General features: G+C 45.4%; 1 protein-coding gene across 2 annotated transcripts in view; it reads left to right on the forward strand.

The window, feature by feature from the left end:
• The first annotated feature begins 648 nt into the window (after positions 1 to 648).
• Positions 649 to 12,997, forward strand: part of tax1bp1b (Tax1 (human T-cell leukemia virus type I) binding protein 1b) — a 97,478-nt gene continuing 85,129 nt past the window's right edge. The window contains exon 1 of one of the 2 annotated variants that reach the window (XM_055659915.1): positions 649 to 801. The gene's annotated coding sequence lies outside the window, so the exon portion shown is untranslated. The remainder of the gene's footprint in view (positions 802 to 12,997) is intronic. The other variant, XM_055659924.1, reaches the window with a different exon arrangement.

Here is a 12,997-nt window from a genome sequence, read left to right on the forward strand (position 1 = left end):
CCCCCCTCTAAACGGCGCCAAAATCGCGCACACGGACTGGGGCAGATTTTCAGTGACGCTTCAGGTACGCTTTGCAACATACCTATTAGAGCAGTATCTATCCTCTAGCATCTCGGATGTGTGGGGGCACAGGGCCCTGTGTGACTCAGGCCGCCAATTGGCACGGATTGCACCCGGTGGCACCGTGATGCTGGACGACAGATGGCGCAATGGGCTAAGTGTTCGGCTGGCGACCGGAAGGTAGCCGGTTCGAATCCCGCTTGGAGTGCATACTGTCGTTGTGTCCTTGGGCAAGACACTTCACCCATCTTTGCCTGCGTGTGAATGTGTGTGAATGTGTGTGTGTGATTGGTGGTGGTCGGAGGGGCCGTAGGCGCAGATTAGCAGCCACGCTTCCGTCAGTCTGCCCCAGGGCAGCTGTGGCTACAGAAGTAGCTCACCACCACTGAGTGTGACTGAGGAGTGAATGAATAATGCGATGTAAAGCGCCTTGAGTATCTAGAAAGGCGCTATATAAATCCCATCCATTATTATTATTATTATTATTATTATTATCTCCCCTCACTCCCCCTCCCCCTTCCCTCTGTCCTTGCCCCGCCCTCTGTCCTTGCCCCGCCCTCTGTCCTGGCCCCGCCCTCTGTCCTGGCCCCGCCCCCGCCCTTTGACCCAGGAAGTTGTTGTCTGGCTGGTTTATGCCGTCACAGGCCGAGCCGAGCGGCCTCAGTGACGGAGTTGTGAAGCCGGGGCAGGAGGAGCAGGTTCAGCGGCGGCGGCGGCAGCAGCGGGGACCGCGGCGACCAGGTGAGTGAGTGAGTGAGTGAGCGCCTCCCCTCCTCCTCCCGCTCTGCTCTGAGCGGGGCCGCGACGGGAAGCGGGCACTTGACCCTCCGGTGTCACCGGGGTAACGGGAGGCAACGGCAGGTTTAAAGTTGGTCCCGATCGCCGCTTGTCTGCTCCGGACCCGGCGAGAGTCTCGGCCGCGGCGCCAGGGCCCGCCCGGTCCCGAGCCCGCTGAGTGCGGCCCTGTGTGACTCAGGCCGCCAGTTGGCACGGATTGTACCCGGTGGCACCGTGACTAACTCCCCGGTAAATCTCCCGACATCTGCCTCCGCTTCCCTTCAGTTTCGATGACCTGTCTTGTGCGCTGTTAAACGGTGAATGGTTTTCCTCGTCACTTCCAGCACTTGCTCTCAGTTGCCGTTTGTATGTCGCAGTTATTGGGACTTGGGAATCGGAGTTCTCTTGTGCTCGGAAAGGGAAGAGTGTCAATACGAGAATGAAAGCAAACAACCAAAGCTCAAACAGCCTACTATTTAAATAAAATAAATAAAGTCGACTCAATTCGAGTGGGATTCTGAAAATCCCTTGTAACTAATGTAGAGTTGGTTCTTATTGAAGTGTAGAACAGTGGTAGATTGTGAATATGGACACATTTGCTGTAAAAGGATCCGATTGCTGAACTGAAGGTTGCTTTTTTAAAGCAATTTCTGAGTTGCAAAATATTTAGTCAAATATAGATGATATTCTCTTGCTTTGAGGAAATAGGAGAGACTAGATGCTGGAGCCATGAGCAAACACAGTTCTGGAAGAACTCTGGGTTGTGTAACATGTCTGGAGGGAAATGGGCAGTTGATGTTTTGTGCTTAGACCCTTGTCCTGACTAAAATATACATATGAGGAGGTTGGTCAAGAACCTGGGCTATAATGGGTAGATCCATGTGAGGAATGAAATGGATGGAGTTAGTTGAAGGTAAAGGAGATGGAATGTGTCAAAATAGTTTGCAGATTAGAGAAACAGTCCATTCATTGTATTCAGTAACTGCATTTAGATTTTAGATAGTATTTAGATTCATTATATACAACATGTAAAGCAGTTAAGTCTGACACACTTGTAACTTTACTTATTGTTTAATGATCACTCAGGTTAGACACATTCCAGCACTGACTGCTTGCAATATATTATTGGTTGCATGCATGAACCATCTACACAACACAATGGTGTTGACTATTGAATTCTCTAGATTTAAGTAACTTGCTTCTCTCTTTCTCCCACCCCACCCCCTCACCCCACCCTCCCTTGTGGGAACTGCAGCATGACAAAGGTTAAGATAGTTGTACAGCGCCACAATCTTTAGGCATTCATTGACATACACCAGTGTTCCTGATAAGTATTCCTTGACGCACACTACAAGGTTATTGATAGTCATCCTTACTGAAAATTAAATAAAGGATTAAATAGCATTTTGTTTTACTTGTATTAGTATTATTGTATTTGTATTAGTGTTTTGAGAACATATTGTTATTGATGATAAGAAATTAGAAAGTGCGCACAATTTAAAGGGTCAAAATCTGCATAAAACATTGATCATTCCGAGTGGAATTTTAGGGTAGTACAGTAACTGGGGTTGTGCTGCTCTCCTTGTGCACAAGTAAATAAAGTGTGTATGGAAAATGAATGCAAGTTGTCAGAGTTCAGTTCATCGGAGATGGCACCCCTCTACCCAGATCCTCCATTTCTGACGACAGCCTGGCACCTCTGAATATGCCCATCGCCCACTCGCCCATCGCTCACACGCTCCTCCCATTTGGGTGCCCACCCTAACCCACTCCACCTTCCCTTCCCATTAAATTCCATCATCTGCAGCCTCTACCTCCTCCACCCCTTTCTTATCCCACCTGATTCCAGCCACCACTCTACCTCATTTAGATTCACCCATTGTGACTGCTATTGTCCCAGCCCATATGCTCTTTATTCTGAAGATAGACACAAAAAGCTGGAGTAACTCAGCATCTCATAACAGGCAGCATCTCTGGAGAGAAGGAATGGGTGACGTTTCGGGTCGAGACCCTTCTTCTATCTTCCCTCCATTCTTTCAGATGAGAGGAAGAGCCTCGACCTGAAATGTCGACTGTCCATTTCTCTCCACAGATACTGCCAGAACTACTGAGTTCCTCCAGTTGTTTGTGTTTTGCTCTCTGGTTTTACATTTGAATGGACCCTGAAATATAAATATTCTGAAAGTTTTGTGTAGATAATGTGGTCGGGGTATTTTCAAAGTAGTACATAATACTAGGATTTATGGAGATGCCCGTTGCAGTGTATATTCCTCCAATTGTAATCTGATTGTTTTCCCATAAAAGGTGCTGCATTCACTGATACAACTAGTTTAAAAGGAAATGAATCCTAATTACAAAACAATTTTGCTAGCATTAAAATGTAAATATTGAATTGACGAGTTTCTGAATGATGACATTTCATTCTATTTATAGAATGAAATCGGCATGGTTTTGATGTCAGTTAACCATCATATGTCTCTGAAAGAACAGTCATGCCTTCTCAATGGCAATATTTTTGTGTTTTAGTTTGTGTTCCTGCAAAATATTTTTATCCTGCTGTTTTCAACTCTAAACTCTATTTTTACTTTATTTTATTTAATAAACTTGCATCCCTATAATCCTGTGGGCTTCAAATTTATTTATTTGTTAATGGTGTTTTAAATCTGTAACCTAAATACCCACCTTTTGTATCACTGAAATCATTTTTCTATATTTACTTTCTGGGTTTTTTGAAGATATCAGTTTTGCTTTTGGGAGAACACACATTGAATTTGTCTTTATTTTATTCATCATAACATTTCAGTAAACATCTTTTGAATGCTTTGCCTTAACTCGTCGTATACATTGGGTATACAAGTAAAGAATTGCACTGTGCCTTGTCACATGTGACAAAGTATTCTATCCATCCATTTGTTTCTAAAAACCTGATGAGAAAATGGATATCAGTATACTAGTAAGGATTGTTAATGCTATTTTAAGTCATTATTTCCCCTACCATGTACGAAATGTTGTCTACCCTTGCCTAAGTATTCATTTTGACATTGATTATTTTATTTTGTATATTCATTGTTCCTAATAATCATGACATTTCTCCTGTCCATGTCCTCCTAATGTTATTGCCTTTGTTAACTTCTACCATCAATTTAAACTTTTGTATTATTGATACACTTTGAGATTGAAATTTTATTTATACTGGACTAAGTGGGACCCGTTGGGTCCCTGTCACACAGGAGGCCTGGTCCCCCCTCCTCGTTCCCCGAACTCGTTCCCCGAAAGCTACTCGTTCCCCGACGCAACTCGTTCCCCGACGAAATATTCCACCACTCACCCGTTCCCCACAAGTAACCTGTTCCCCCAACGCAATATTTCCACCACTCGCCCATCCCTCTCCCATCAAATCCACCCTCCCTGTCCCCCTCTCCCTCTACTCACCCCCTCTATCCTACCTTGCCCATCACCCTGGGCCCCTTCTACCCCCCTCCCTATGCACTCCCCATGCACTCCACTGCCCCTCTACCCCACTCCCTCCCTTTCTTTCCTCCCTTCCTCTCTTTCCTCCCTCCCTCTCCCTCCCTCAGACAGCAGGGCCCGGCGCAGCCCCTCCCCCAACTCTTTCTATCACCCCATTTCCCTCATCCTCCTCCCCTCACTCCCATTCTCTGTCCCAGCACCTATCCAGGTTGTAGAGCAGCGCCAAGGCCTGGAACTCAGCCTGGTTCTCGTACTCGGCCCGGCCCTGGCCATCGGCGGCCGAAGCACTCGCGGACCTGGGCCTCGAAGGAGCTGGGCTCGCTGTGCCGGGAGTGGGGTGAGGGTGGAGGGTTGGCCGCAGAGCAGGAAGTGCAGGTTGTGCAGCAGGTTGGCGGCAGCCTGGTGGCCCCCGAGGTGCTGGTGCACCTTGACCAGGCCCCGGGCTTGGGCACAACTCCAGCCCAGGCCCAGTCCCCGGGCTTATCCTTGGCTCCAGTCCGGGGCTCCCACCCAGGCCCAATCACTGGGCTCGGCCCGCAGCACCATCCTCCTCACCAGGTACTGCGCGGCTGCAGCTCCTCGGGCGGAGGCACCACTCCTTCACCATGGCGACCTCCAGCTGATTGACCACAGACGCGGCCAATCAGTGTGGCGACGCCCCTTCCTGTGTGACTGGAGATGAGACCAATCGCGTGGCGGTGACTGACAGCAATCTGCGCATGAGCAGTTTTTACGATTTTTAAACCTCAATAACTTTTGCAATATACCATCGATCGGAACAAAACTGTTGCACGCGCAGCACAGGAGAATGGTGAGCAAGAGGGCGAGAAATCACAGCGCTATCGCGTAATGTTTTTGCGCAAATAGAAAAACCCCGCAAACCGTAAGAGCACAAGATCAGAGTTTTAGTTATGTATAGATAGATGGATAGATTGGAGTCATTAAAATAATACAGAAGGAGCAGTGATAATGAAGGTATAGCTGCTATTCCCCATTATTTTAATTTCTGTCACTTGAATTTGTATCGGTACGTCTGCCGGCAGTTTAATCTACAGGACTCCACTTTAATTCCTTTGTTATTCTTAATACATCTTCAATCCTCCAAAAGTCTCCAAGAAACAAAGCATCAGGAAATATTCTCCTTCAACACCTTTATTGGTTTTCATTTAATGCACCTATTTCAAAGTGGCTTTTTCTTTTCTCTCAATGAGTATGTTTAGTTTAGTTTATTGTCACGTGTACTGAGTTACAGGGAAAAGCTTTTTTTGCGTGCTAGGGAGCCAGCGGAAAGACTGATCGGTGTATAGTCGCTGTGTTCATCCTTTTGAACTGGATATAATTTGCAATCTTTAGCCCTTATGTGTCCTTGGCACGCTAATTACAAGACCTCTTTGTCGCGTTGAGGCGTGACGGTCCCACGAGATTCGCTCGCGTCATCATGCGCCCGCACAGCCGTCTGGAGCGCATGACGTCATTTGAAGATGGACACAAAATGCAGGAGGAACTCAGCGGGACCTGCAGCATCTCTGGAGAGAAGGATTGGATGATGTTTTGGGTCGAGACTTTTCTTCTGTCTGAAAGAAGGGTCTTGACCCGAAACGTCATCCATTCCTTCCCTCCAGAGATGCTACCGGTCCCGCTGAGTTACTGCAGCATTTTGTGTCTCTCTTCAATTTTCTTGGCCCCGCTCTGGGAGTAGAAGTGGGGGCGGATCCGGATCCGCAACGGCCGTGAGCCCCAGGCTGAGTTCGACGATCGTTTGCCTGCTTCTGCTGCTGTTGGAGGTGAGACATTGCGTCACGCCAGGGTCTTGGGCCTGTCCCACTTTGGCTGTCAGTTACGTGACAGGCCGGTAGCGGGCGAAGATTTTGTGCAGGACGAAGTCCACACTCCTCCACGCCACTCCACATTCCTCCACACCACTCCGTGCGCCCATCCCCGCGCTATCCACGTGCTAGCAGGTCGCGTAAATGGTGCACGAAAGACAGCCAAGTGGGACAGTCCCTTTACCCTCCTCCACTATTTGCAGAGGTGTGGAGGGGTGGAAAATTGTGAACTGAGTCTGTTTTTCAACCAAATCAGGACCAATTAGACCCAGCCTTATCAGAAATTTTACTTTTCATCAAATGTCTCCATTACCACCTAATTTATAGGTAGACTAAAATGCTGGAGAAACTCAGTGGGTGCGGCAGCATCTGTGGAGCGAAGGAAATAGGCAACGTTTCGGGCCAAAACACTTCTTCACTGATTCTGACATTCAGACATCAAACCCAGGACATTAATGCAAGAGTTTCGGTATGCTTCGGTCTTAAGATCATGACGTCCATCACAATTTGTCCCACTTCTATCTCTGTTCAACTCTGTTTGCAACCAGTTGCATGATAAAATGGTTTGTGCATGCAGGCAGCAAAACTGAGATAATAGCCAGTCTTGGACTGATAAGGGTCAAGTGATGTTTATGCTGCACAAGTGTCAGACAATGATTGTCTTCAAGAAGAGTGCATATAGTCTTTTATCCATGACATTCAATAGTATTGAACATAGAACAGTACAGCACAGGAACAGGCTCTTTGGGCCACAATCCCATGCCAAATATGCCTCTATAAACTCCTCTGCCTGCATGTGATCCCTATCCCTCCATTCCTTGCATATCCATGTCCTCATCCAAAAGCCTCTTAAATGCCACTATCATATCTGCCACCACCATCACCCTTAGCTGCACATTCTGGCCACCCACCACTATGTGTAAAAAAAAAACGCCCTGCCTATCTGTCTGTTTTTATAAACACATCTCCGTGATTGTGTTTAAAAAGGAATCACCATGCACATCTCCATGTTGTGTGTGTGTGTTTATATATTTAAAACATGTTTGCCATGCACGTCTCCTTTTAACATTGCCTCTCTCACCTTAAAGCTTTGGCATTTCCATCCTTGGAAAATGGTCATGACTGTCTCCCCTATCTATTCCTCTTATTTTATACATTTCTATTAGGTCTCCCTTCATACACACCTCCAGAGAAAACAATCCAAATTTATTCAACATTTCCTTACAGCTAATGCCTTCAAATTCTGTTCACCTTTCTAAATCTTTGTTTACTTCATCAATGAATTGCTGTGATTGCAGTGCATCTTGGAGATGCATACTTTAGTTCCTTGCTGGGACCGTTTTGTTAGAAGCTCCCACGCTTGCAATTTCCACTGCTGAGATGGACAATAACAACTATTAATTTTCAAATCATGCTCCATCTAGCATGTGAAATATTATTCTGTTTCATTATCACTGTATCTGCATCCTGAAATGTTACATCCTACAGCACAATGGGAGTACTTTCACCAGGTGGACCTGCAGTTGGCCTTGCAATGGACAACCATGATCCATAAGCAAAAGAAAATGGGTCTTTTATATTTGTCATGCGCCCTAATTTTCCAGTAGACTAAAAAGCACGAAGCAACCTGGTTTTTAATGAGTAATTAAGGGTTTCTATTTGTAGTGCATGCATAACACTGAAATATTTCACTTTCTTAAATTTTCTTCATGTACTCGATGTGACTTAAAAGCAGATGATTCAGTTCAAGCCCAATATGGATCTAATTATTTGACAACATTAAGAATGACTAGAATTGCATGTAACTTTAATAGGTGCTTATCTATCTTCTCTCACTGCACTCATCTCTGCAACTGGATCCTCGATTTCCTCACTAACAGAAAATCATCCTCTACCATAATCGTCCACATGGGTGCTTAGCAAGGATGTGTTCTCAGCCCCCTTCTCTACTCCTTATTCACCCACGACTGTGCAGCCGATTACACATCCAATTCAATTGACAAATTTGCGGATGACACCACCGTTGTGGGGTGGATATCAAATAATGACGAGGCGAATTACAGGAAGGAGATTGAGAACCTCGTGACCTGGTGTGAAGACAACAATATTTCTCTCAATGTCAGCAAGACAAAGGAGATGGTGATCGACTTCAGGAAGTAATGCTGTACACATGCCCATTGATGATGCCAAAGAAGAGATGGTTGAAGGCTTTGAGTTCCAAGGAGTAAATATCACCAGCAAATTGTTCTGGACCACCCATATTGAAGCAATGGCCAAGAAAGCACACCAACACCTCTACTTCCTTAGAAGGCTTTGGAAGTTCGGCATGTCCCCAATAACTCTCACCAATGTCTGCGTAGAAAGCATTTTATTGGGATGCATCATGGTATGGTTTGGCAACAGCTCCATCCAAGACCACAAGAAATTGCAGAGAATTGCAGCTCAGACTATCACTCAAACCAACCTCCCTCCATTAACCCTATTTACATTTCATGCTGCCTCGGAAAGGGCACCAGCATAATCAAGGATGAGTCTCTCCCCAGTCACTCCCTCTTACTCCTCTCCCATCAGGCAAGAGGTTCATAAGTGTGAAAATGCATACTTCCAGATTCTAGGACGGTTTCTTTGCAGCTGTTATCAGGCAAGTAAATCATACTACCAACAATTGGAGAGAGGTCCTGAATTACTCTCTACCTCACTGGAGATGCTTGGACTATATTTAATTGGGCTTTACTTGACTTTAGCTTCCACTAAAACTTTATTCCTTTTATCATGTATCTGTGCACCGTGGATAGCTCGATTATAAACTTTCCGCTGACTGGTTAGGACGCAACAAAAGCTTTTCACTGTACATCTGTACATGTGGCAATAAACAAAACTATGTTTTATGAAGATTTATTATAATTAAAAATGTTTAGTTATTTAAGAATGCTACTGCACAGATAAGTCATTTGTCCCAAGGATTCACCACTGGCATTTTGCTTCAATAGACTGAATTTAAATACCGTCTCCAAATGCAGTGTAACACGTTATTGATTTAAAAAATATTTGGTGTAGCTCAATTTGACATATTGATCACCCAGTCTAAAGAGAAACAGTTTTAAACACAGTACTACAATGTTTTTTACACGTGGTTAACATTTCTTCTTCAAAATGAGGTGATAATTATTCAACCATCACATTGGATGCACAGAATTTCTGCCTGTGATTAAATAAACAAATTCTGCAAAGATAGTCTGTCACATCCGCCACAACAGAATATGCCATTGGCTAATGTGGTCTTGCTAAACATACTGGCGTCCACGATTAAGCTTTTGAAACCACTGTTTATCTGTCAATGTTGCCATTCTGTCTGTCATCAGTTAAAACCTCCCAATTACCATAATCATCGTTAAAGTCTTTCAATTTATTAATATCCTTAAAATGTTACATTGGCACATTGATAATAGCAAAAACAAAATTGCAGAGATTAATTAACTGACGTGGTCATATTCCTAAAGAAGCATCCTTATCCACTTTTAGAGATTGTCAACATTAAATAATGGTCAGTGGTAAAATGGATGATAAACAAAAAGAAATAGCTTTAGGATCGAATAGGTAGACATTCAATTAATCAATGTTGCATACAACATATAATCCTCTGACATTTTTGCCACCTCCAATGGGATCCTACTACTGGCCACATCTACTCCATCTCCTCCCCTGTCTGCTTTCTGTAGAGACCGTTCGCTCCGTAACTCCCTAGTCAATTCATCACTTCCCACCCAAACCCGGGTACTTTTCCTTGCAACCGTGGGAAATGCTACACTTGTCGCTTTACCGCCCCCCTCGACTCCATCCAAGGACCCAAGCAGTCTTTCCAGGTGAGGCAGAGGTTCACCTGCACCTCCTCCAACCTCATCTACTGCATCCGCTGTTCCAGGTGTCAACTTCTCTACATCGGCGAGAACAAGCGCAAGCTTGGCAATCACTTCGCCCAACACCTCCGCTCAGTTCGCACTAACCAACCTGATCTCCCGGTGGCTCAGCTCTTCAACTCTCCCTCCCATTCAGAATCTGCCCTTTCTGTCCAAGGGCCTCCTCCATTGCCAGAGTGAGGCCCAGCACAAATTGGAGAAACAGCACCTCATAATTTGCTTAGGTAGTTTACACCCCAGCGGTATGAACATTGACTTCTCTAAATTCAGATAGTCCTTGCTTTCTCCCTCCTTCCCCTCCTGCTTCCCATCTCTCCCAAAAGCCTACTCTCAGCCTCTTCCTTTCTTTTTACCGCCCCCTCCCCCGATATCAGTCTGAAGAAGGGTCTCGACCCAAAGTATCGCCTTCTCTCCATAGATGCTGCCTTACCCGCTGAGTTCCTCCAGCATTTTTGTCTACCTTCAATTAATCATAGATTTGCATAGGCAGTTTTGAATCTAAATTTAGTGGAAAAGTTGATAGCAGGTTTATGTATATGTAGATTTATATCTAAATGCTAATTTACATCTGTAAAATATTATAAATCTTAGTTACGCTATAAATGTGTGTTCATATTGTAATTGAAATGATCTATATAAATGAATAGACTGCATCGGTGCTACCTCCTGCACCCAAGCAGAACTCACTGAATTCATCAACTTCACAACTAATTTCCATCCTGCACTCAAATTCACTTGGACCATCTCCGACATCTCCCTGCCATTTCTAGATCTCGCCGTCTCCATCACAGGAGACAGACTATTGACTGACATCTATTACAAACCCAATAACTCCCATAGCTATCTAGACTACACTTCTTCTTCCCACCCTGTTTTCTGTAAAGACTATATCCCCCCCAACTCCTCCATCTAAGCCGCTTCTGTGCCCAGGATGAGATTTTCCATACCAGGTCAGCAGAGATGTTCTCATTCATTAGGGAATGGGGGGTTCTCCTCTTCCATTATAGTTGTCATAATCATAATCGTAATTTAATAGCCGAGTATGTTTTGCAACATTCGAGGAATTATAACCATTATAGTTTTAGTTTTTATTAGTTTAGAGATACAGTGCGGGAACAGGCCCTTCGGCCCACCAGGTCCACACCGACCAGTGATCCCCGCACATTAATACTATCCTATTGACAAATTTTTCATTTACCAAGCCAATTAACCTACAAACCTATACGTCTTTGGAGTGTGGGAGGAAACCAAAGTCAAGCCAACATGTCACCAATCATGATATCGAGAGTGAAAGCATTCTATTTAGTTCATTGCCGTCCATTCATCAGACCAAGTCTAATCTGGCCAGTTCATTTCATAGGCATGACAATGCCAGTAATGTCCAAGGAATCATGGAGCCTAAATTGGAGGATAGAAAGCCAACTTCAACCTTTAACCACAATGGCTTTATCGACCCTCCTCGAATCAACAACAATATCGATCCCACCACCGTAGACCTCGCCAGATACCTCGCCCGCAGCCAGCTTGTTATAACGGCATTGACGGCCGTTAATGACAAGCCCGAGAATTACTGGGCTTGGAAATCCTCCTTCCAAAGCGCCATAGCAGACCTGCGCCTTTCACCCGGAGGAGAGCTAGATCTTTTGATAAAATGACTTGGAAAAGAATCCTCGGAGCAGGCAACAAGAATTAAGGCTGTCGACATGAGAAATCCACCAGCAGGTTTGACGATGGTTTGGCAGAGGCTTGAAGAAAGTTATGGTTCACCTGAGTATATTGAGCTTGGACAAGCTTGGTTCTCTTTACCAAGCTTGAGAACTTTCCCAGGAGCACCATCAAAGAGCCATAGGAGCTACGTGGGCTCGGGGACCTTCTGTCAGAAATCAAAGTTTGATGGGTACTACCTGGTTGGTCTTACCTTGATACCTCCAGGGGAGTTGCACCGATTGTTGAGAAGCTTCGTTATAACATCCAGGAAAAGTGGACCAAATTTGGATCTAATTATAAACGCCGCCACTGCATCCCATTTCCCCCCCCCCCCCCCCCCCCCCCCCCCCCCCCATTTAGTGTGTTTGCCGACTATTGGAGGCAAAAACCAGAACGGACCCCAGCTTCAATCTGTGATTCTCTCATCCAGCAATTGTCAAGGGAGAAAAAATAGAGAGACATGGTAAAACTCTTGTCTCCATCCACAGGACACAAGCATCTCCAACAACCCCTGAGACACAGAAATCCAGTGACCCATCCAAGCTGTGTTCCATTCATGCTAAGATTCATCCATTAACGAAGTGCAGAGCCTTCAGAGTAAAGAGCCTGGAAGACCGCAAACACTTCATTAAGGAACATTCCGTTTGTTTCCGCTGCTGCTCCTCCACAAGTCATTTTGCCAAGAACTGTAAAGCAGAAGTGAATTGTATTGAGTGTGACAGTGACAGACACCTCTCTGCTCTACATCCAGGCCCAGCCCCTAGGCAGTCCAAGCCATCTCCCCCCGCATCTGAGCATGGCGGGGAGGAAGAGGTAGCGGTAAACCAGGAGATCACCTCCAGATGCACAGAGGTGTGCGGTGAAGGGGTCAGCGCGAAAGCATGTGCTAAGATGTGTCTCATCTCAGTCTATCCAGAGGACGTCGTCCAGAGGCACGCAGGATGTACGCCATCTTAGATGAACAGAGCAACCGCTGTCTCACAACATCTGAGTTCTTCAATATCTTTGAGATCAAAGGAAATCATCAGCCATATACACTGCGGACATGTGCCGGGCTCAAGCAGACTGCAGGTAGAACAGCCTGCGGTTACATGGTGGAGTCTGTGGATGAGAAGACATTGCTCCCTCTTCCTCCGCTCCTAAAATGCAATCAAGTGGTTAAACAACTGTGCCGAGATACCCACTCCCAATGCTGCGCATCACCACAGTCATCAGACACACTGCCAATGAGATTCCTCC

This window comes from Leucoraja erinacea, chromosome 2 (assembly GCF_028641065.1).
Source record: "Leucoraja erinacea ecotype New England chromosome 2, Leri_hhj_1, whole genome shotgun sequence".
Classification (NCBI taxonomy): domain Eukaryota; kingdom Metazoa; phylum Chordata; class Chondrichthyes; order Rajiformes; family Rajidae; genus Leucoraja; species Leucoraja erinaceus.